The sequence below is a fragment of the Gymnogyps californianus genome, chromosome 5 (assembly GCF_018139145.2).
Source record: "Gymnogyps californianus isolate 813 chromosome 5, ASM1813914v2, whole genome shotgun sequence".
NCBI lineage: Eukaryota > Metazoa > Chordata > Aves > Accipitriformes > Cathartidae > Gymnogyps > Gymnogyps californianus.
In genome coordinates this window covers 46,056,029-46,081,665 of record NC_059475.1, presented here as the reverse complement: position 1 = coordinate 46,081,665, position 25,637 = coordinate 46,056,029, and the positions used below count along the sequence as shown (strand labels likewise).

General features: G+C 44.1%; 1 long non-coding RNA gene across 1 annotated transcript; it reads right to left on the bottom strand.

The window, feature by feature from the left end:
* Positions 1 to 7,285: 7,285 nt before the first annotated feature.
* On the bottom strand, positions 7,286 to 24,091 carry LOC127016804 (uncharacterized). The gene is made up of 3 exons (XR_007766518.1): positions 23,997 to 24,091; positions 7,714 to 7,814; positions 7,286 to 7,531 (listed from the first exon to the last, which is right to left on the bottom strand). It is a non-coding gene; the product is annotated as an uncharacterized LOC127016804 (long non-coding RNA).
* Positions 24,092 to 25,637: the final 1,546 nt, after the last annotated feature.

Genomic DNA, 25,637 nt, shown 5'->3' with positions numbered 1-25,637 from the left:
ATCAGATAAGCAATAAATATCTCCAGGGGCTGTGCTAGGATACAAACCAAGCACCTTTGGATTTGACTATACACTTGCTATGTAAGGACCACTTTTTTTTTTTTGAGCTACTACAGTTCATATGTACAAAATACACAAGTACCACTATAACTCCTGAATATTTGGCAAGCTGTCAAATCCCCAGTAATGAGATGCTGTAGGTCAGCTGAACAGACAAGTGAGAGCCTGCACTCCTAACTTATGTTCCCAAACTTTTACCTGCACACTGTGGGGCAAAGGATAAGCACTCAGATGTCACAGTGATTAGCTCTCCTAACAGTCAAACATATCCAAAAAAGTACAGTGTCTTAGAGTGGTGTAAGAGTTATTAAATGTTTGTGGGATGTCCATGAGCATCACGTGTCCAGTGCTCTAAAGCAAGGCTCAATGTTAGCTGCAATACCCAGGGAGGTGCCCTGTAGAGGTTTGTCAGAATGAGCCATGGGGCAGCCTGGTAGAACCTGTAAACTGTAGCTTCGCCTGCACTGCTATGCTATTTCACCTCAGCCAAAACTCTTGACACAATATAAATACCCCCCAACACCCTCTATCTAAAAGAAGAAATTGTTCCTCCAAAAATAGGAGGAGAAGCTGGGTCATCAGATGAGGGTGAAATTGGTTTAAAAGCCATTAAGAAGAAAGCAACCCAGGCATTCAGGAGCAATCACAGCTGCTTGGGCTGATCAGGAGAGACAGAGGAAATTATTTATTTATGGACTTCCTGCTCTCCCTGAGCGGGTATCTCCACTGGGGAAGCTTTAAGAGGAGTGGGGAGCAGGAGGCAGGTGCTGCTTGGAATCCTCCAGAGGTTTTCCTGGCCTGGGCCTCAGGAGAGTTAAACACAGTTCATGCCCAAAGCATCCAGGAGCCATCAACTTATCTTTCTCAGAGCAGGAAAGGCCAGAAAGAGCATCACACAGGTCTCTGCTGGGATGGAGCACATAGAGAACCCCAGGCACCCAGATTGCCATGCAAGCTTTGCACAGCTTACAGTAAGGTCCCTTCAGAGCAATAGTGCTCGAGTACACAGCCGTTTCTCTCTTCTTGTGGTTCAGCTGCTTCCCTTTAAACACAGATCAAGTGTCTCTAGGGACTCAGCAAGCATTTAACAGACCTGCCTGATGGAAGGACCTCAATGAGAAAACCAAGACCTGAAACTCCCAATAGACATCCTCAATTCAATCCACAGCTGATAAAGCAACCCTGAAGTTACATGCAACCAGATCCTAACTGTACAGAAAGCACATCAGTCTAGTCTGTATCCAAAGCTCATCTAAACATCCTAAACTTAAGGAGGAGGGAAGGACTAGCAGATTAAACAGGAGGAAATAGATGAATTGAAAAAGTCAGCATGGAAATACGGAATTCTTGATATTGTATCAAGAATTCCTTTTCAAGATACAGTACTGTTTTTCCTGATGCAATTTCTTATTGTCTCCCCAAATTGGATGATGAAGAGGAGTTATCCCCTAAAATCACAGAGTTCCCTTCAGTATTCAGAGTTGACCCTTCACCACTAACTAAAAAAGAGCTGTAGAGACAGACAGATCTGCCCAGTCAGACAGATCTGGCAACTATCCTCTTGTTCTGGCTTTGGTCAGAGGGCCACAAAGGGGAACCAGGGCTTGGAAACTATCAAAAACCACCAGAATTTTTCACTGGAAGATGCTGCAGAAGAGTAGTGTTACAAAAGGGTCACTGATGGGGACTGAACACATTATATGAGTGGTACAGCCTGCACTGTGTCAGTTTGTGTCTCCCTGCAATTCATTACTGATGAGATGCCAGAGATTGAGATGAAAAGGGCAGGAGCAGACAGTGAACTACTGCGTTAGACACACCTCATTCAACATTCCCAGTTTATTCCTGCTCCACCTCTGCGAGTATACCTTGCATTACTCCCCAGCAATGATATTCTTCCTCAGTTCTGGTCTCAAATCAGTACATTGTTTTGTGCCATTAAAGCTACTGCAAAACCAGTTGTGGTAGCAAAATAACTCATTAATGCATAAAGTGCTTTAAACCTTTGAAAAGGAAGGGACTGAAGAACAAGAGAGTATCATCTTCATCACGATCAGTGATCCAAGGTAGCCTCAACATCAAAAAGGCACAAAGTCTAACAGTGAGAGTGTTTCAGTGAGTCCTAACTCAGACTGCCTCCTCCCGTCTGCTCCTCCCCACACGTACCAGTGATTTTTGCTACTTGTAAATATATAAAAACAGGTTTGTTCTCCCAGTCTATTTTCCTCCAAACAAAGAGCAGTATAAAAAGGATCTATTTTCCATTCAATGAAACAGGTTTCATTTGGTCTCTCAAAGGAAAATTCCTTTGCTGCCCATTCAGAGACAGGTTACATTTTTAGGGTTTGTGTAACCTTTGTTTTCCACTCTGGGAAGAACATCATTAAGCACTGATAGCTACTTAGCCCTGACGAGGGACTGCTCCAGAGAAGGTTGCATCCCCCAGGGAGCTAGGGCACAGACAACCCAGGGTTCTCTGGGGAGCTGTTCTGCTTTGACCATTGACTTGTGGCTTGAAAATCTTTACAGGGCCAAACCAAATACACTGGTAGTTCATAAATGCCAGGGTTATTCATCTGTGTGCTTTAACACACATTGTCTGGGAAATTCAATTCATGCCTTAATTTGCTAAATACAGCTTTAGGTTCTAAAATCCTCCAGAGTCTGCAGTGTCCTTTGCCCCTTCATGCTCATTTGCCTTTTTTATTTCCCTTCCAACTTGCCAAAAGAAAAAAAAAAAATCCATTTTGATTCGGTTCCTGGCCGGTCGACCTTGCTTTCAGAGCCTGGCACACCAACTTCCCCCGCCGCAATGGTCAGGTTACAAAAACAAAAGGAGAACATTTGCTTTCTGTGAAACACTTCCCATTGAGATTTTTCAGTCACAATAATTGCTGTAGCATGCTCTGTGCTTTCACAGAGTCTCAGTTTTGCAGAAATATAAGGCTTAATCTGCACCCATTTACATGCATTTGACAGCCAGGAGGCCTCTTCTTCCTGCTAAGGTACACTCAGGCCTCTGCACAGATACCAAATGCCTCTGAACTGCTGGGCACAGGCATCCCCCAATGGCATTTGGTATTAGTGATGCCCAGTGTTCACCTCCTCTCCTCGCAAGCTTTCTTTGCGTGAGAATGTTACTGCAGTATAATTCAAGGTACAATTTTAAATAGATTAACTTAAGCTCGTGCAAAAGGCACTCATTACTATTGAAACTAAACCTGTTTAGACATCTAATGAGCAAAAATGAAGCATCCTCAAACCGGCAGGAGAGCATCCACAGTTTTGATTTTCACTAGTTTAAATGGATTGTTTTAAAATCGATACAATTTAAAGTGTACAGCTTCCTTGTGTAGAAAAGATCTTCTCTGGACTGAGGAAACAGCAGCACCTGTAAAATAAATGACTGCCTGTGCAAGGGTGCAACACCCGTTAACGACTACCACAAAGCAGCAGGGAGGAGAAGGGGCTGAGGGGATAGGGTCAGTTGCTTGCACACAGCTTGTTAGGAAATACTGCATTCAAATTGACTACCTGCAAGCACCCAAGAAAGGGCACCCAGAAGTGACAGCCAACTAACAAAAGTTTCAGGGACATCCCAATATACTCAGGATCCTCCCTTGGCTGGAAAACACGAGGGGGGAAAAAACCACATGTGGGTGCACCTTCAGAGACACAGAACATTTTCTGACGCTCATACAGCATGTGCATGACATAGGGGTGCAGGTCTCTCAGTCAGCAGACGATGCAGATTAGTTAAAGTGAACGCTGCATAGAGCAAGGATGCACATCTTGCAGCACTCCTGCCCTACATCCCTACCACCCAGGGCAGCCCACAGAGCCTTGCTATGAAGAAAACCCTCTCAGAAGACACAAGAGCCTTTGTGGGAAGCTGGGGCCAGAATCCGCTCCTGTCAAACAGCTCTCCAGACCAGGATGTGACTGCGGCTGGCGAAACATGTTAGCTAATGAAGATTGAGTCAGGCAGGCAGAGATGATCCCCTCAGTCTGTTAATCCACTTAGGGAAGGAGAAGGGAAACCTGAGCTGAATTCCTGTGCTCCCTGCAAGGGACTGTACTGTGCTGGCTTTAGCACCCAGGCAGAGCAAATCCAGCCAGAGCTGGACTGGGGAGAGCTCTGGGTGCAAGACTAGTGCTTTTGGGAGACAGGAGCAAAAGCAGAGACAGGGAAGAGCAGTCCCTAGGGAGAGAGCCAGGGCCAGATTTTGTGTCCACTCGGAACTAATGAAGAAAACTGAGCTTTACTTGCCCTCTCACCAGGAGAAAGCAAGAAGGGGCTGAATGTGAGCTTTTGCCCAACAGCATGGCAGGGAGAACACACACACCTTGCACCCTTTTCATAGGGCAAAAAGGCTTCCCAAGGGGTCAACTCAGGTTCCTGGGTTAGAAAGTCAGAGAGAGCTTTTGTACCCCAAACACCCATCCCAGCAGTGACAGAAAGCCAGCATTGCCTCCTGCCCAGTTTAACTGGTGGCTTGCGGGGATGATGGGTGCCAATCCCAGGAAATGTCAGATCATCCTTAACCACCAGAGGGTGCTCCCCATCTCAAAGACAGAGTCAATGTCACAGATGCACCCAGACAGCTGGAGGAGCCTTTATTTCCAGCAATCGTGGAATCCAAGCAAGGGAAAAAATTAGAAAATTAATAATAAATAATAATTAACGAATCTGATCCTGTGCCTCACCTCTGTTTCTCCATCCCTCCTGGCTGGGCAAGGTAAGGCCCTCTGTCACATTTGTCTTCTGTGTCCTGCTCAGTCAGGTGATTTTCCTCACATTGGAGGTTAAATCACTTTTATTCTTTTCTCCTAGATCGTGGATCCAGAGCAGCAAATAAACATTTTCCACTTGGCAGGTCTGTGAAGAGTGAGACTCTGACTTGCCTGCCCCTGAGCACAGTCAGGATCACACCCTCTGGTCACACGCAGTTTTTGCAATGCCAAGGCCTGACCTTACCCCTGCACTGCCACAGCAGTGTGGGGGCCACTAGCCTGTATGTTGAGGTTCATTTTCCCCACTCTGTCCTAAGCTGGTTTTCCAGAGGGCAGAGTGCCTGTTGTGGAGAGATGCCTCAGGACGGTGTTTTCAAAACACCAGTTTTGGGGCACTAACACTACCTAACTCCGTCAATAAGACACCTGTAGCGAAAGACTGTTCACTTTGGTAATGCAGTGCCCCCACAGCCTCTCTTCCTGCTGTCATCAAAGGGAAGCAGAGGCATGTGACTGAGGTTGCACACTCAGGAGCTGTGCACCTGGCAACATGCCACCTTGTGCCTCGGCTCTCTGTTTGTGTAGGATAGAAGTAATACCCCAGAGTTGCATCATATGCAGAGAACAGAGCTGTTAGGATTAAATCATAAATGGTTATATTGCACCCTGAGATTCAGAAAAGAAAGAGTTTAAAGCATGCCAAGTAAGATCAGGCGCCTATGCAAAACAGACTAGCTCTGCTGACATGTTTGGCATAACATCTGTTTGTCCCAGCCCCAGCTTACTTTGATAGTCCAGGTCTGCATATCCCATGGGGAAACCAGCTCTCATTGATGGCTCCCACCCAGCACACGTGCTGCATCTTCCTGTCCGACCACTACAAGAACAGATTGTTGTATTTTTTTAATTGCCCTTTCCTCTTGCCAGTAGTGCCAGGCCCTGCCTGAGGGGATTTTTGTCAGAGTTCCTGCTCTTGGGTACTCTAGCATCACTTTTTGTTCTGTCCTCTTTAAATCATACAATACATTTGTCTGATGAAACTGTTAAAACTGAGCAGTTAAACCACTGCACAAAGGACACTCATTCAGTCTTTTACACAGGTTAAAATGTGTTTGATAGGTTTGGCTTACTTCATTTCCGAATGAACCATTATCTGCAGCACATGTGGGAACCAGTGCTTTCCAAGTCGTCAACTGGCCAACAGTGATACTAGTCATCCTTGAGAGAGGCATCACATTCTACAGCCTAAATAGGCCAATGAATTCTTCTTCCAGTATTTGAGATTGTGAATGGGGAAGAGAAGGGGAAAATATAAGAGAAAAAGATTTTATGGTATGTTTTTTAGACATTTGCAATAGACAATTCTACTTCCTACAAACAAAATGTCAGGGGTATGTGTCACAGCTCCACTTCTTGTACTATTCATAATATTCTCCCTTGGAATTGTAGCAAATACCAGACATGCCACGGAAAGGTTAACCAGCATTAGGTTTGGACGCTGATCATCCCAGCACCATTAACACTCAACTTCTCAACTTGATAGATTTTAACACTACTCCATTACCACTACAGTCATTATATATTTGTTCCTAAACATGCACATAATCAGTCATCAAAAGTGTGGTTATTTAAAATTAGGTATTTTGAGCATTACATTTCTGCATACTTTCGCTAGGAGCTTAAGTTTTGCCATTCTTTCTCCACCCATTACAGCAAAGACTTTTAAAGTCATTTCATAGCCCTGGTGACATTCTCCTTTCCTGCATATTGCTGCATGGGAAAATTACTAGGGGTTTTATAGTTTTAATTACTGCTAGCGGGTTGTAAGATCTCAAATATCCTCAATTCCTTCACTGTTAAGAACAGCAGCATCTGGGTGTCAGTTTTGCTCATGACAGCAAATGACGGTCAGATCTGCCTTTCTCACTCACACAAATCTGCACCTCAGTGGAGATTACAACTTGTGGAATACATAATATATAAGATGGGCAGGTTTTGACTACTTGCAATTAGCTGATCTGCAACTACATGAAATGACAACACTTAATCCAAATGGAGAGGCTGGGACAATACCATCTTACAGCACATAAATCTGCAAAGCATGACAGGACCCGTGAAACAAAGACAAACAAAAAAACTGTACGTTAAATAGGGCAGACTACAAATGAAGTCAAGAATTAGGAAATGCCACAATTGTGTTTACTTATGAGAAACACTCTTAGCCCTCATGTACATATGCATTATTTTATAGCCCTTAATTACACGATCATATTTTTTCCACAGTACCCCATCTCAGACTGCACTCAGAAAGGATTGTTCCCATGTAATGAGCAGCTATTTGAGATGCTGGTTTCTGCTCATTGTTCAGTGTGTGGCCCCAGGCCTTATTTACCGCACATTATTCAAACCTGGCTCTAGAGATTTATTCTTTTCCTTATGTGTTTTTCTATGGGCTTATCATTACACTGTCCAAGAGCTTCACCAGCGCAAGATCATTTATTTTCTCACACCTCTATGAGAGGAGGGGATATTTTTATTCCCATTTTACAGGTGAATGACTGAAGACTGTATTAAAAGGTATTTTCTAATTCTGGGTGCCTGGTCTGAGACACCAACAGCCTGACTGATCTGTGCTTGTATAGCACTTTGGGTTCAGTGGATTCCCATTCACTTCATTTGCAGCTGTAAGCATTCAGTGTTTCTGTAAAGCAGGTCCTTTGAGGATCAAAAAGGTCCCCTATAAAATAAGGAACATACAATTAAACAACCACTGGCACAACAGCTGCCTCAAAAAACCTGAAAACCGTCATATAGAAATGGTCACAGAAAAAAAGTCAACTGGCAGGTCAGAATTTCACTGCCTCAGCTATAAAAGCTTCCCTTTCTCTCCTGCAGTCCCTTGTCTCACTCAGTACACACCTGACAAATGAGGCAGGGGTCCTACAGCTGGTCTCTTTCACTGTGCAACTCTGATTTATCTCAGAGCAGGTCCATCACATGCAGTGAATGAGGCAGGGGTCCTGTGGAAGAAACAGCACACAGTGACGTAGCTAAAACATGAGTTGTATAAGACACACAGTTGGGTAGACAGAAGTGCACGCAGAGGATAACTGGTCTTTCCCCAGCTTCCAGTTCTTGCATTAGCACCCTTCAAAGTGCCCTTCTCACAGAGTTTGTTGTTTCTTTTACAGTGAAAAAATTCCCTCATGAAGCATCACAATGACACTTTTGTGGATTATCAGAAGAGACGAATCCATCACATGGACCACTACAACCAAGGTAATGGAGTAAATGGGCTGCAAGGGTAGCTCATCCTCATTTGTGAAGACTAACATGAGGAGCATGAAACACTGGGTGAATTTCAGACACTGATGACAGCTTCGGAATAATGATTCAGAGGCTCTTCCAACCATTCAATCCAAGCCATGCCTCTTGCTCTCTCCTCTCCAGACCATCCCAGCCCACTTGCTTCTCTTCACTGCCTTTGCCTTCTCACCCCATCCCTTTCCTTTGCTCTCATCTCACCCCTCCAAACACCATTCCCCCACACTCCACAGCCCCAGCCTCCTTGTTCAACAGCTGCTTACAACTATTTGCCTCTCCTCCTCACCTTTTTGCCCAGCTCCCCTTGCCCTGTCTTTCCATTACTGTTTGGTGGCCCCACTTACTGACACCACCTCTGCCCTGACACAGCCCCAGCTGTCCCTGCAGTCTGGCTCCAAAACGCAAGCTGATTTAGAGCTTTACAAAGAGGAATCTTCTTGATTTGTCTTTAAATGGAAGGAAGGCATAATTCAAGAACATGGCATACCCCCTACTTTTTCTTAAAAAAAAAAAATATATATAATTGCTGGTTTTGATAAAAATTTCCACAAAACAAGTCTATCAGAGGCATAGAAACTGTTTACAGCAATGATTAAAGCTTGGCAGTGGTATGAACAACTGAAACTAAATTTTACAGGAAGCACTAGTAAAAAAAGATGGTGCTACTAGTCTGTTTGTTGCACATGGCAGTGAAAATGAAGATAAAAATTAAGGAAGTTGGTTAAGCAAGAAAGAGTGCTGCTGCCATCTCTTTTTAAGACTTACCATGGTTGGGTACATTAGCATTTGGATGGCAGGCCTTTGAAGGAAAGTAGAGTGCTTGTACTCCTTTGTACACTATCCAGGTAGCCTATAGATGCTAGTGCTTATTTGATATATACACCTGCACCCATCTCAAGCTTGTATCAGCTGGACACAAGATGATACATTTCTTAACATTTCACAGAGTCACAGAAAATAGGGCTAGGACCAGGTCAGATGGTTGGTGCATCCCTCCGTCCCAATGGATGATCAGCTATAGCAGCATTATTTTTGACAGATGTTTTTCCAGCCTGCTCTGAAAAACTTTCAGCCCTTCTCAGACAGTCTGTTCTAATGCTCCTGCATCATTGCTAATACAAATTTGTAACATCAAACTGAAATCTCCCACATTGCAATCAAAGCCCATTTACTTCCAGCTCCATCAACTTCCAGCTCTATAGCAAATGGCTTAATCACTTCCTCTTGGACAAATCCTCTTACTGTTTGAAGGCAAGGTCTGGGGAACATGTCTAATATCTAGATTTCCACAACAGAAATGTTAACCTGCCTAACAGAAACAAATTAGCACCTCAGTCCCTCTAATTTCATTCCTGAGTCTCCAAGCTTATCACTTGGAAGGCCACAGATTTTTTTATGAACACCTACAACAAGGAACAAGGTTGCAACTAGCAGGCTGGCTTGCGGTAGACAAGACAAACCTCCCCACACTTCTAGGGGACTCCAACTGATTCAGTAGTAACACCTCACTGCAATTACAAAAAAAAAGTGTTAGCCCTTCACTGAGGCAAATGTCCCAGCTGGATTCAATTTCTCACGCTCTTTCAAAAACTTGAGCTGAAATTTTGGGAAACTTGAGAAAATATCTTCTGATAAATCACGGCTATCATGATTACATTCACTACACTACTAGCTAGAGCAGCAAAATTTCTTAGCTGTCCTTGATGAAGCTGAGAGCTGTGCCCATGGTCCTGAGTTTCAGTGCTGTGCCTTGAGTGCAAACCAATCTTTTCTCACTGACAAACAATGAGGACCTGCCAGATTTCATATGAAACAGCTTCCAGGAAACTGGAAGTCCACATCCACATGGGTGGATGAGAGTGTACAGAATGGCCAGAGTTGTAACTAGAAATGTCATAAAGTTAAAAATGTGGGACTTAATATTATTCAGATAACACAGATTTGCCTCCAGCGTTACAAACTGAGCTCCCAGGGAAGCCAGGAGCCATTCTGTGCCGATAGGAAACAGAGGGCCCTTCTCTACCACAGGTGGTGTGATGGGGGAAGGCAAACTGACAGCTCAAAGGCGCACGCAACTGCTCTGTACTGTGTGTTTGCACAACTGCGTGAGAGTGTATCCCTTGGTGATGTTATTCACAGGCCTTGGCCGACAGTAAATAAGACGGTGGAGCTTGATTCATGAGGGATGACAGGAAATCTATAACATGTGGGCTCTATAATCTGCTCGCTACTGCGTAGCAAAATGAAAGAACAACAGTCCAATTACCGAGTCCTTGCTGATCCCAAGCACATCCTCCAGATCTTGTTCTGCTCAGAGCAGTGGGAGTCTGTTGGCACTAAGGGAAAGCAAGCTCTGGCACAGGCTGTCTTCCATGCTGGGATGGCAAGAGATTTTTTGGAAGCACCAGACTACCTTACAGTGGATACAAACGCAGCCAAGACTGTGGCATGAATTTCAGAGCAAATTTCTGGAGAGTGACAGGCTGATGAGCTCAGTTCACCGAAGGACTGCTCATGTGGACACCAATTGCTGCACTCCACTGCAGGCATCCCATGTCCCAAAGGGCTGGCTGAGCCAGGGAGCAGTGATCCACCACGGCAGTCTGGCCCAACCACTTGGTTTGGTCGGGACTGTGAACACCATTCCCCTGTGATAACACAAACCAATCAGGATGCAGCTCCACAAAACTGAAAACAGGGCTATGATCCCGCAGGACACAGCAGCTGGGTTACAAATGGTATCCAAAAAGCACCTTAAGGGGAAGGAGACAAAAGCTGGAGGGAGATGTGGATTCTGGGGCCAGACAGAAGAGGGATGGCTGAATATATGATTCACATCGGGCAGAGAGCTTGCCCGCGAGAGAGCAGGGAGGAAGTCTGCGACAGCAGCAGCCACAGAGCAGGCAGCTCTCATACCACCAATGCTGAGAACACATGGAAAGACAGAAGAAGGTTTCTTTTGGACAAAACAGCAATGGTGGTGGTGGGAGGGAGGAGGGCTGCCAATTCCAGACAGAAGGAGAAGGAAATAATTTTGCTTCCTACTGTGCAGTGTCAGAAAATCCACAGGGCTGCCCAAGACTGGGAAGGCATAGGACAGCTCAGCTGAGGATCCTGGCAGCTTAGAGGAGACAGTTCTCTCATTTTTCTCTAACCAAACTTATACTTTTCATTCCTTGTGTCTCTGGCCCTTACCACTTAACACCTTTCAGATCTATCTTCTGCCCCCTAGGAAAGGGGCAAGGGGAACCTTTCTCACGCTGGCAACAGGTAAACAGCATGGCAGGATGGGGAGGGAGGAACAATTTCCACTCAATCCCTGGCAACGGCCTTCTTTGCTGAGCGCACACTCTGGGGACTGCCGTCCTTTCCCTGCTTCCCCCTACAACCATCTCTGCTGCCACCTCCCCTCCCTTGTTATCTGTCAGTAAACAGTAATTAAAGAAGTGGCCTGCTTGATAAAGCTCCGGCCTGCCCTCACACGGTGCTGCCCTCTTGGACGTGTCTAATTAAAATCCTGATGAGAAGATGAAGAAATCCCAGCAGCTGGGAGTCTGCTGACTCTCCCTGCGCTCGGCCTCTTCATTACTGACGACGAGGCAGAGAGATATAAAGGACCCCGGGAAATGCTCCGACAGACCAATCGATACAGCCTTTTGTGGGACGTGACGGACCGCTCAGGACTGCCTTTTGAACTGTGTGGATAATGAGGATGCTGGAGCGTGGCTCACTGCATGGGGCTGATGGGGCTAGACTCCCCCACTAGTCCTGCTACACTGCTGCTCCCAGGAACAGCACCCAGGGCCCCTGCAGCTTGGCAGCCACTCACACCATATAGTGAATTCACACAGTTATAATAGCTGGGGCACTTGCCTGTCCCCCACCAACCCAAGCTCCAGAATTCATTGCTTGTAGTGCCAGAATGCTGTCAAACCTCTAACCACTCCATCATTTCTAGGCAAACACACAGCGTGCATGTGTGTACATACACTGCAAAATGCTGAGAACCAGCACAAACCTTCCCTAAATGAAACCAAAACCACACACGATGTGCACACTGACATATTTACATGGACACTTATTCATGGGAACGGTGTGTTTTCACTGCTCTCCCAGGATTTTGTGCTAAGGTGAAATTCTTGGTATGCACAAAATGAAACAGCAAAGGTTTACATGAAGTGCACAGCAATATCATCATCGTGAATCACCATAGCTATATTTAGACACACTTCACTTCATGCAAATACATCCACTAAATGGTTTTATTCTTGTGTTTTTTCCTAATATGAGATCAGCTTTACACAGAAACAAGCCTATTTTCACTGGCAAACTCATGTTTATCCAAAACACCAGAGATTTCATTGCTCTTAGTTTCAAGATGAAAGAAATAGTAAAGAGATGGAAGTAGATCTATACTTTCTAAAGTCTGAAAGTGCATCTCAGGCACCTGCCTCCATGTCCCTTTTGAGCAAGCCCACAGGAGGTGCAGTCACCCTGGGAATTAGGATCATGTGCAAGAATAGGAGTGCATACATGGTTGCAAATACAAGTGCACTGTGTATGTGCATGAGGGAAATGCATGTTCCATATGTGGAATCAATAAGACAGTGAGCTTTTATCTGTCTGAGTTCACACCTCCTGCTTCACAAACCACTACTGCTCATACAATCAGCATCAGTCCAGCAATAGTTGGTGCTCTTTTCAGAGTCCCAGCTAGGTCCTTGGGACCCAGTTTATTCAATAAAGACTCAGTTGTTTTCTTTCCCACTCCCCCAATTTTAATTACTTTTCCAGACCACGCAGACTAAAAAAAAAGGCTTGAAAAAAATACGTTTCCTAAAAGTCTCATAAAGTAAAAAAATACCTATATTTATTATTTTCCAAATTGCCATAGTCCTGCCCCACTGTCCCCTTTGTCAGCCCAGGCCCAAAGAGAAACTAAGTAACACATCATTCCTGGACTGGTTTAATACTGAGTTAAATTTGCCAAAAAACCCAAACCATCTCAAAACAAATAATCCATAGCAAAATATAATCAGTAAGAGCAAGAAGTGATCAACCAAATGCAGAAGCAATGGACTCAATAGTAAAAGCTCAGGAGTGCTACTGGGAAGGGACTTTGGAGGGTCTCCTGGAAAAGACAAGTGAAGAAGGGCAGCAGAGGGGAGGTCCTGCTGGGAATGGTGGCAGAAGCACTGTTGCTGGAAAGTTCACAGCCTCTCTTGGCCCTGCGGCCTCCCTTGTCAAGAGATGCTGTTGTGCAGAACAAGGCAGCAGCACTGGATGCACAGAGCTTTCCATGCAATCCCTGCCTGTCCCTGTACCTGTACTTGATGGAATGACACATTGCTGCGGCAGCTAATAAATAGAAGTAATTTGATTAGCTTTCCCTAACTAGCGATAAGATCCTGACAAACCCTTTTTAATGCGTTTCTGGAGCAGGATGAAATTGTTTCATTTGGCGAGCAGGGCCCCACGGGAGTTGCCTCCAAGCTCCTTTAGTGAGAGGTAAAAATATGCCAATCATTAATGAGGGGAGAATTACGGAGACTTTAATGCAATCAGAAAAGAGGAGCCCTGAGGCAGCTGGGGAATAAAACCTGCCCTTAAATCAGAGGCAGGCAGCCGAAGCATGGAAATAAAGGCATACACAAGCATGTACATGCACACATGCATACCTACCGCACACGCAGAGACTGTGTAAATACACTGGGAGTTTTGCCTGGGCAACAAACACCTATCTCAGCAAACTGTATCCATCTTCCCCAAAAAGCATTTGTAAAATCACAGCAAGCTATAGCCATTTGGCAGCCCCCTCCCCCTGCCAGGAGGGGACAACTGCCCGTTCAATCTCCACCCCTTCACACACACATACGCACACACAGAATTGCAGTTTTCAACATTTCAAACCAAAGCCTTTTGTGGAGGAGGCATATTAGCTGCTTTGGTGTCAAGCAGCAGCAGCGAGGCAGCTTTGCCAAGTAGAAAGGTGCCTCTCTCAGGGCCAGACTTGCTGCGTGAACACAACATGTACAAACCCCTCACTCTGTCCTCCAACCATGGCACTTATGCCAGAGGCAGCATCTACTGTGGATGTTGAAAGGCAACTCCTCCCATCCCCTCCCCACTCCCTCCTCAGCCACTTCAGTGAATTCCCTTCCTCAGGTGAAACAGCTCGTGCAGAAATCATGTAACTTTTATTCCTAAGGAATACAGAAGTCTTTAAGCTGCTGGCATTTCCCTGGCACTGCGGCAGGCAGGAGCTGGGGCAGACACGAGTGGCCTGGCTGGCTGCGATTTTGCAGGTGTCTCTGTTCTTTCAGAAACTCCTTCTCTGACAGAAAGCGTCCCATCTTTCTGCAGCGATGCTCTAACCCCAGCCAGCACAATACAGATGGCTGCATCAGCACGGACCATCCCAGAGAATGCTAGTTCCTGGTTTAATGGGATGAAAACCAGGACAGGAGTTTTCTCATGTCTCTTCCAGATTCCCCACCTTGTTTACTTGAAAATAATGAGCAAGAGTACTGGGACATCAAACACCAGCCACCTTTCCTCTGCCAGATACACAAAACATGATGCTACAAAGGCCAGGCATGCAGTACTTCAGCCCTTTTCCCTAGTTTGGGTTACCACTAACATGTAGGGGAGCAACTGAATGGCTGCTGAGAACTCCAAGAGGAAAGTCAGTACTTACTTCTGGCCTTAAGATACACCTGAGGGGATGTGAGACAAGTATTTCTTCCTCCCAGAACTCCTGCACTATAGTGAGAGAGTATCTGTGGCACCCCTGCCCTCTGCTAGATGGAATGACTGTCCTGCTTAGGGTGCACTGTAAGTCCTGTACTGAGAAAGCTAAGCTGCTACTTCTGCCACAGAGATGTATCAGACCTGTCTGCCACAAAAAGGCTGTGATTCTGCACCATATTCTCACATACACTGGACAACTGTGGGACTAAAACACTGGTGTAAGTGACTATGAGCCATTTAACCCTACAGACAAAACAGTTACACAGCCACCAAGACAGAGTAAAAGATGAAGGACAAGCTGGACCTGTCCTGAAACACGGAGCTTGAAGCTTAGCAGGTAAGTTAGGGTACATAGCTGGCACGTTCTCAAATGCGTATGAAGCAGAGCTTCATATCCCACTGCTAAATGATCACAGAACACTTAGCCCCAGGCAAGGGGGTCTTCACATCCCTCAACAGCAACTCCTACTGGCTGCTTGAACCATGCAATGATGGGCTCCCAAAGAAGTGCAAAGCTCTCTGTGGCTGCAAGTTCAGAATGAAAAGCACCTCAGAGGGTAAAGAAAACCTCCAGGGTTCTCCTAAATTCTCTCAAACTCTGTGTCTCTAAGACTGAAAGGATCAAAGCAGTCTTGCTGTTGGGCACATCACTCAGCCAGACTGCATGCCCTTGAAAGTCAGAGAAATCGCTTTCCAGAAACACAAACAAGTGAGAAGACCCTACCACAGAAACCATCAAGACTGCAAAAACTAGCTAGCAGAAATTCAGCATGGCTACAGCACAACACTGTCTAGCATCTAGAAATCGTATTTCTGCCCTTTTCGGAACAGGGCCAGTTTTGATCCAAAGTTCCAGTCGAATTCAGTGATTTCTTCTGGTCAAGAGCTTTAGGCTATTCAAGATAGTTACTAGACTCCCCCCCTGGATCCATTTCTAGTGGTGATCCAGCTTTTACTGTGGTCACAGTCCAACCTAGTTTGTGGTGGCACTCAAGCACAGCAGCCTTGTGCGACTGCCTCCTCTGAGCAGCAGGCAGAGGTCTGAGATGGTGTCACACTCTGTGGCTCCACACACAGGCCTGCCTTGCTGCAAACAACTCCTTCTTATTCTGGTTTGTTATGATTAAAAATGCACATCACCCAGCGAGGCCTTGGAGTGGAACCCAGCTGGAAATTGGATCATTAATATTCCTTCTCATGCCCATTGCCACAATTTCTTACCTCTCCACGAGCAATTGCTAACAATGCAACAATTTAGGGTCTCAGACTAAAAGTGAAGAGAAGTCAAGACTAAACTGCCCATTGTTACTCCGATTCATTCACCCTCGCTCATATCCTGGCATCCCATCAACCTTATGCCAATGTGCTGTATATCAGATGTCTTTCAGCCCTTTGAACTGCCTGTCCCCAATTTATCTACCAAAAGGTCTTTAAGATCCACAGCCTCTTAAACCATCAGGAAAGGCATTCAAGATTATCCTCATTCCTGAGCAGTTGGAAACACAAGGAAAGAAAACAATTCCTTCAAAGAGTCTAGCCACTGCGTGGCTCTAACTCTTGGTCGCCACCCTTTCCACACAGTTAAAGTACTCTCAAAGGGCTGGCGGGATAAATGCAAATCCAGGGTAGGACATACCACACGATGGAGAATTCCACAAATGAACAAATGGGGATATTTCCATTTCTAGCAGACAGGGTTACCTACATGAGCTCATCTCAACCCTATGTGCTGTTACTGCTGCAACTCATTAACTTGGCAAGCTGTGAGAGATATGCAATTCCCCCATCACTGCTACAATGATCCTTCGACAAAAAGGATCCAGAAGCATAGAAATGGCACAGGACACACAGCAAGTGATTGAAATGCCCCACAATAGTCATTGTGCGCACTCATTGGCCTCTTTGAACCTTCCTCCCTGTATGGTGTTTACATAGACAGCAAGAAGCACGATGCAACCAGGACTACAGCACTGATCATGGAAAAATAAAAATCAGAAGACATATTTTCTCTTGGGACTCTAGCATCACCACTGTGAACTGCTTACGCACATTGGTACCAGGCAGAGGAAGTTTGTTCTTGCTTGTCAGCTCACTTAGCTGACATTCCTTTGGCTGCAGGCAGCACAGCCTCCAAGAGGTTGAATGTCTGGTCAAGAGGTGGAGAAACCTGCTAGACAGCAACTAGCACAAGGCAGCTGGGAAAACAGCACTGGTCACAAGAATCAGGACAATGCCAACTATAAATTCTGCTCCGAACACCTATTAATTCTCCATTGCCTCATTCAACTACCCCAAAAACATCTGCTCCTGGTAAGCATTTTGCATCTTATGTGGCTAAACTCTTTGGGAATCAAAGGATCTGTTACATATTATTGAAATGCCCATCAGGCCAAGGACTTGCTCCATGTGCCTCTCCATAACACAAGTATAACACAAATAGCTCCAGAATGAAGTGTTAACTAATACAGTGGCATAACGTAATGTTAAACTGCTCCTGCCACACACAAATTCGTGTTTGGCACTTGCACTTTGATGTCGCTGTTTCTTTAGTTTTATTTTATGTCAGAAATAATAATTTTCAGTGAAAAAACTTTGACAGTAAAATGCATAGCTACATTACCAGCCGTCTCAGTGCAGAAACATGAGCAGTGACAGTCTCAGAGTAATGGGCTCAATGAACTTACACAGCAGTAACAGCTCAAAGGAATTTGGAAAAGGAGCTGTCCTATCAGTTAGCTAGAGTAACCAAGACCCTGCCACACCAATCTGAGATAAGCACAAAGAAACAAAAGAGAAGAACCGTGGGGTCTGGAAATATATGACTGGTCTTACCTACTTAAAATATGTACCCATTTCAAAAACAAAAACCTAATAAACAACTGTGCCACACCACAGATATTTCTCTTCAAGTAAAAGGAAGTCACCACCACCACTGCCTGTTCCCTTTAGCAGCTCCGGCAGTTGCTGGCATCTCAGCCTAGCGGTTTGTTCACAAGAGCAGAGCCTTGATTGCTACTGAAAGCCAACAGAGCTCCAGCAAAGTCAAAGCTGCAGCCCACATGAAGACAGGTAAGTGATGAAAGGCATTTTAAAGAGACAACAGATAAGAACAAAGCTCTGCCACAGGATTTGCCAGCTCCTGGCTCTGTCAAATACAACATGCAATCTCCACACAAGGACTGGTGATTTCTTGTGCATCACTGAAAGCCACAAACTGCTGGGTGCAGGCAGCTCAGTCATTCAACCTTATCTCAATGCTTGAGTGTCAACTTCTCCTGCTTGGACTGAGAGGCAACCCCTGAGTCTTCCTCATCCACCAAGCCCCAGTCTCCCCAGCAGTCCTGGGGCCAAGTTACATACCTTTCCAGATGGCCCTTTCTGTGAACATGACAAGGGCAGAGCAGAGGGGTGCTCTTAGCAGTCTTGCTCAGGGAACGCTGGCTGCCATGCCACGAACTAACATCATCCTCAAATTATTTAGGGGGTACAGACAGAAAAATCTTGAATAGTTTCTCCTTTCCTGCCAATTGTTCCCATCTTCTACCTCAATTCTGGCTGTATTCCCCCTTCCCCCTGTCCTCAGCTAGCACCGCCAGGCTCAGTCCTCCTCACCCTAGCCCCCCCTCCCCAAGGACAAGCAAAGTTATTACAATAATGAATTAGCCAGGCTGCTTACTGCTGCCAGTGGCGAAGGCAATTATCCCACTCCACGTCCCCAGCCACTGCTCAGCTCCCTCATAAAGAGAGGCTTTTGGGGCCGCTTTGTGCTTTGATTGGAAATGAAGAGATTGCTAATTAGGGAACCCCTGCTGGGATCGGGCTGGCAGTAACAATGGTGAAACGGACGGAGCACACGTCCATTTAGAGAGGGGGGGAAGAGAGAAATGTGAGCTCCTCTGTAATGTAGTGCATCCTCCGCTCATACCATAAACAACAGGGCAGACAATTTTATAGAGCTTTTCACCTTTTAAAGCATGCTAATTTGTTTATAGGAAGCGATAATTTGGTGTGTGTTTGCATAGGTCAATGCCTGTAGTTTCTGTGTACAGTATGGATCGACGCATGCGTGCATACATACACACAGTCGTTTCCAGAGGCATTTTCTTAAACGAGTATAACTACACAGCTGACCATATATTTCTTGTAATTCACTGGGCAGCACACATCAATCCTAGATTAACAGGGAAAGATGCTTAGAAAAGCCTGTTGATGAGTATTAACACAGAATTTTAATGCCTGAATTCACAAATCACCAAAGTTGAAAATGACTTACCAAATTAGTCAGTTCACCTGAGGCTTGCCCAGCAACTGCTTCCACTGCTTTGCCCAAGTGCTTTAAATGACAAGTGGACCTCCAGGAGGAGAAAATTTCACCATTAACACAACATTTTCTTAAACTCATACTGAAATTTCTTCTTAATTCAATTGCTCTAACTGTCCATGGGGGGTCACAGGAGCTAAATTCACCTGTCTCAGCTGATGAATTGTGCACCAAACAATTAGAAAAGATCTCCCTCGCAGTGCACAAGCACATCTGGACAACTTCATAAAACTACACCAATATGCTTATTTACATAGCACACTCTTGTTTTGGGTTCTAGTCACTTTTAACTCTTGTCAAAGAAAAAAATACCTCCCCCAACAGATCAACATGCAAATCATACCATTTATCATACCAAAATACAGCCTGTCAACAAAAACAAATGCCTCACCTTTTTCTGCAAAGCTGATAGAAAGCAGTTGGAACCTATCCTGCATTGCTCAGTTAACTAAGTAATTCCATCAGGGAAGCACACAAGTACCATGTTAAAACTGAAAGTACAGTTTTCAACCACATATTTGACTTGCCATGCAGAAAATTTGCATACTGTTGATTAGCGCAATGTACTACACACTAGGTGACTTATGTAAGTTAAAGCAAATTTCAAATTTTAAGCTTGAATTTACATTTCAGAATTCCCTTGCAGATACTGAAGCATTTGAATATACAAGTGTGCTTCTCCCTGAAAATGTTTTCAGTAAAGCACAAGTCTTAACAGAAAGTGAACACTAAAGGGTGGAAACACAGTTGAACTGAAAATGACTTTCAAATTCACAGACTATTTCTCCCCGCTGTTTGCTCACCTCTAGTGTTTATATCCTTCAAACAGTTGTAGGTAGTTTTCATGTTCCCTTCTTAGTCATCACTTAGCCAAGCTCCACATATTTAGTTCTTTTGATCTTCCCTCATAAAAACAATCCCTCCAGCTCTGTTATCATTTTTGTTGTTCTTCTCTTACTACCTTCCAAGTTTCCTCTGCATTTTTTGCTGCTAGTGCCCAGAGCTGAAAGTCTCACCAGAACAGTACCAAGCAAGAACGCTACCTCGTTGCTTCATGGTGTCCTGCCTGCATACAACGCAATCAAGTCTCATACAGAGGCTAACACTTGCAACCTGCCCACTTTGCCCCCTTGGTCTGTCGTGCTATGATGCCAACTCAGATCGGACTTGCCTGTCACTACCATTCCCCCACACTCTCTCATTCAGTTCTCCACCGTGTTCCACTTACCTGATGGGAACATTTCCCGTCATGTAGGTACAGTCTGAAAGTAAAACCCTCTGCTAGAACCACGCTTAGGGTTGTTTTAGGTTGCTGAAAACCCTGTAGTTACCTATTGCACATACAAAACCTGACCACTTAAAAGCAAGGAAACATCTACCTAATGACACCAAGGGCCAAATTGTAATGTGGTATACAGTGGCAGAGCTCGTTTGGTTTCACTGCAGCTGTACCAGTTTACACCAGCTGAGAAGCTATTTCCATAAATCTTAGACTGTCCATATCACAAACAATCACATTATTCAGAGAAAGTACAAAGAAGGGTATATTTCACTCCAGCAGCTGCAATTCTGATGCATGAAGCCCCGTTACCTTGATTTCATAATCCAAGTATTTTCTTTTTAGGGATACAGCTATAGTGAATGTACAAGCAATTCAATATATCTACCAACTGGTTCTGGAATTCTTTGGTAAAGCACTTACAATTGCTCTCTTGATAATCAAATTCTAATTTAATAGAAGAGGAATAAAACTCATGGTAAAATTATGGATTTACAGACCACCTGCATTTGAGACTGATGAATGGGCTTCATTACTACATCCATTCACAGGGTCTGATTTTGACTAGCCTTAATATCCTAGGCAAAGGGCGATGAAAGGAGGTGGCCTTCTCACCACATTATAGCAGGCAGGTCAGGGGGAGATGTCGGAAGAAATAATCATATGTTCTAAAATCCTGCAAGAGAGAAGAAAGCCCATTCCCTCTCAGATTGACCCTCTCATGCCCCTAACAGGCTACTAGTTCTGGCCTTGTGTGAAACTCACTTTCTTTCAGAGCGCAGCTTCCTTGAAATAACTCTGTTCTTAACATCCATTCTTGTGCAAAGCGGGGAAAGTATGAACATAGAAGCACCCAAGCCAGGATTTCTTCCCCAGATTCTTCCTGGAGCAACACAACTACATTCTGCCACATACAGTATGGGCAAAGCCCAAAGGCTTTTAGAGCATATTGAGTTTCTTTCTCTGGGAGATTTTAGTATAAGATTTTTATTTAAAAATTACCAGTGAAAGAATCACATCTCTTCCTCCCCTCTGCAGAAGTGTATATTTTCCTTTAATTTGACACAAATAACATATGTGCGTTACATTCAAAAAGCATAAAACTACATTGTTCTTGCCTATTTGTTTCTTTTAGGAGTCTAGCTTTTACAAATCGGATTGTAGAAAAATGAAGTCTCTCTACATAGGCTGCAGAATCTTTTTAATCCACCTCTGTTGCTGAAAGAGGAGATCTCACCATCCTTCCCACCCGAGCCACATTTCTCCTGCCTCCTCCCTTGTGTTAACACATGTGTTTGTACAGCTCAGATTGAGGAGCTGATCTGGGTTAAAAATGCCAAAAGGTTAGTTTAATTCAAACTGACTACAAGCAGGACTACTAGAAGTCCAGGTATACACAAATACCTGTACATCACATATGACCCCCACATTATAGCAGTTGTGAAAGTTGTGAAACCATTAGCAATGTCAAATGGTTTCTTAAAAGCACTCATATCTGGGGTATTTTTCTTTGAAAACTTCCCCTTTCGTGTAGGTAAATGATGACATGGTTGAGACAGAATGAGACTGCAAGACATAAATTACTGAACTGAAAAGCATGGTGCTGTCAAACTAATACCTGCTTGAAACAAAGTCTATCCAGTGAGAGATCTGAGAAGCATAATAAATTTAATTCCAAGAATAGGCTAAGGGATGACCTGATCTAATTGTAAGTGGGGGAAAATTTAACAGTGGAAAGTTCTTTAATCTAGCTTTAAAAGGATGTAAGACAAGAATATTCCTGGTATCCAAAACTAGACAAATTTCACTTAGCAATAAAGACATTTTTAAACAGCAGGAACTGGCCATTGGGACAATTTGCCATGAGGCATGCTGGATAATCTATCACAATGTCTTTAAATCAAAGTTGTATGTCTCTCTAGAAGACGATGTTGAAAAGCTGCCCGGATAAGTGCAGGAGTTACTAGGTGGATTTTAATGGCCTGTGCTATGCAGTTAGGCCTAGAGCATCAGAGTGGTACAGGTCTGCCTTAAAATCTGTTTAGATTCCTTGTGGTTCTTTAAGAGTTGTAGAAAGCAAGACAAATGTGTGCAAAGACAGCATCTGCTTTGGTCTGCTGAAACCATTCACCAAGAAGTATTTGTGCTGTATCTACTATCCAATACTTGTTTGCTCCCAATAAGCTTCAATTAAGAGGAGTCATACATGGTTTTTATAAGACAATTTCTTATGCATTATAGTAACCTTGCTACGAAAAACTACCCATTTTTGCCAGAGGACATATGCTTCATCCACCAGAATGTATAAAGCATATATAAAGAATGTATAAAGGCTAATGGCAAGGCCTGTGCAGTGCATGAACCATAAACAAGAGGAAAAGTGGTCAGTTAAATCTATCCATGTCTTGAATTCAGTAATCTTTGGGGTGGGTGGAGGTGAGGAAAACGAGATTTATTTTTTTTTTTTAAAGATCTCCTTTATTGTTTTCAAATTTTATTCAAGCTTCATAGAGTAAGTTCCCAATGAGAACAAATACTATAAATCCAGTACATCTTGGTTACAAAATGAGCGAAGAGAGCTGTTTGTCAATCAGTCAATCCCAATATGTTTGCCTCACTATCCAGGTTTGCCTTCACTACTACAGTATGCATTTTCAATATGGGTGCACTGGAAGCCTGAAGTCAAGCTGTGAATTCTGCTGTAATACATGCTCATAAACGGGAGAGGAAAATCCTTGTTCTTCCAGTTTCTCACATACTCTAGCTAACCAAACACTGTTCTAGTTTTAAAAGATAAAACAAATCCATCACTTAATTTCAAGTGAACATAGCCATGTTCCATCAGAAGAGACTCTGTCATAGTATTGGGGAAAATATTTTTCTATTCTTCTCCATTACAAGTCAATTTACTACTTTATTGCCTATTGAAGGTTTCTTAAAGGCACACACTGCTGTTCTCCAACTCCCTCTCTGAATTGCATCATAGCAGGCTGTTGTTAAAAACTGATCACCTGTCCTTTCTGCAACGTCTCTCAAACCTCAGCCTCAGCTTCTAAAACACGTTAGGAAGACACACTTTCCTACTACAACTTACTGGCCCTTGGCTCTCAGCAAGGAAAATCTATATTGCCTTTTCTCTAAAGGGATCACACTAACCTTTTCATTCTTCCAGATCTATCTTTCCATAAGGGTGACGCAGGACTAATTATGTTCACCCCATCACTCATCTGGAAAGGCAAAAAACTTACAAAAAGAAAAAGAAACTGTACATCCACTGAGTATTTTCTAGAGTTTTCTTGACTCTGAAATTAAACTCTCATATATTCTAGCTGAATTCAGTGAGGTGTCTTTTTTAAAATCACTTTCTGAAGCAACTGATTGTAGGGGCAAAATTCCTCGACAACATTGTTAGTTTTTAGGAAGCCCCAGTCATACTCACTGACTTACTCATTTGAAAAACTACACTAGCACAGCCTGGGGAAAGAGGAGACAACAGCCAGAGTAATTTGTGTTCTCAGTTTCAAGTACCTGACCGAAGAAGCAGTCCCTGAATCCTGGCAGATGCAGACTTCCATTGCAGAGCTCCAGTGATGCACCTGTGATCTGGGCCAGCCTTGCTGCAGCCCTCCTGGGTGCAGGACTTGCCAGGTGGTAGCCTCTCAAAAAAGGCCTTCTCCAAGCTTGAGAGAGTATGTCCTCCTGCCCACAAAGAACTGCTACCTGTGACTGGCCTTGCACCCTGGCCTAGAAGACAGGTTTAAGACAAAGAAAGGAATCACTAAACTCAAAGTGTAAAACCTTCTCAATACAACCACAATAAAGATTATAAAGCAATTCAAGAGACTGATGCAAGGTTGTAGCGGGGGAAAAAAACCATAGAGCCTACTGGAGGCAAGGAGGATTTAGAGACAGGACTTACGTCCAAAAAGTACTGAAGAGTGGAAACAGTGAGGAAGGAACTGGGCAACATGAGAGAGAACTAGGGAGAAAAAAGAAAAGAAATTAAGAAATAATTTAAACTGAATAACCACGAAAATTTCTCTTGTAGCAGAAGGAATTGAGCTGTGGAACCGTCACCCCAGAAGTGAACAGGGATCAAAGAAAGCTGTGCAAGCAAAGCAAATCAAACAGAAGAAAAAGAATTGAATAACCCAAGAAGCTTTTCTCACCTCTGACTGCTGTGATTCCACAACCTGGAATAGCTGGTAAACTTAGGAGAGGTGTACCTACTATCATAAAATATCTGTAGAAAATGGAGGACCAACACCTCCCCCCAAATCAGTAGCATGTTACTGATAGAAACAGTTTTCCATGCTCAGAAAAGATTATAGGCTTCCCCTTTAAGGGACATTTAAGCATGGGAGTATTTTTTCTTCCCTAATGATAGGAGAAGGAAGTGAAGGAGGTCAGAGTCCTGTAGACCTCTCTGCACTCCCTGTGGTCTAGTTTAGGAGACTTAAAAGGATTCAGATTAACTGGGGTGGCTTTGTCGATTACACACAGAGAGGAAAATGACCCCATGTGGTAAGTGTTTCCAGGACAGCTGCTCCGTTGGTGAAACACTGCTGCATTCCAGAAATAAACTCCTACAGTCAAATTAGCAGCTTGAGTCCTCTCTCCACAGAAACGTGCCTTTACCAAAGTTGCAGCAGTTCCCAAATGAATGGGAAACCAGCAGCACAAATTCCTGCTTGGCTCCGCTTTTAAATAGAAAATGGTACAAAAAGATGTTTGTACAATATCAAATCAGTCTTCATAGTCACATAATTGCCCCACATTATTGATGGGCTCAAAACTAAAAAGGAAAATTGGGAATATTTCTGGCTGGGATGGAGAGCTAAAACTAGCACGGTTCCCCAACACTCCAGGCCTGTCATGAGTTTTTCAGGTCTGAGTGCTTATCAGGACTTCAGTGTAAGAGATTTTGGTTTTCCAAAACTGGGTTCCCATGTGGGTCAGTACCTACCAATGCAAAGTACTGAAGAAACATGCAAAAGATTACAATCTACATTTGAAGCAAGATAGGAGGCACTGTCGCCCCTTGCTTGGCCTCTTCTAGTTCCCAAAAGGTAATGCAGAGCTGTCCTCTCACTACAGAGGTGAATTCTGTGCTATGAAAGTAAATTTGCTCAGAAGCCCCAAGGCACTCATGTTTTACTGAAGACATAC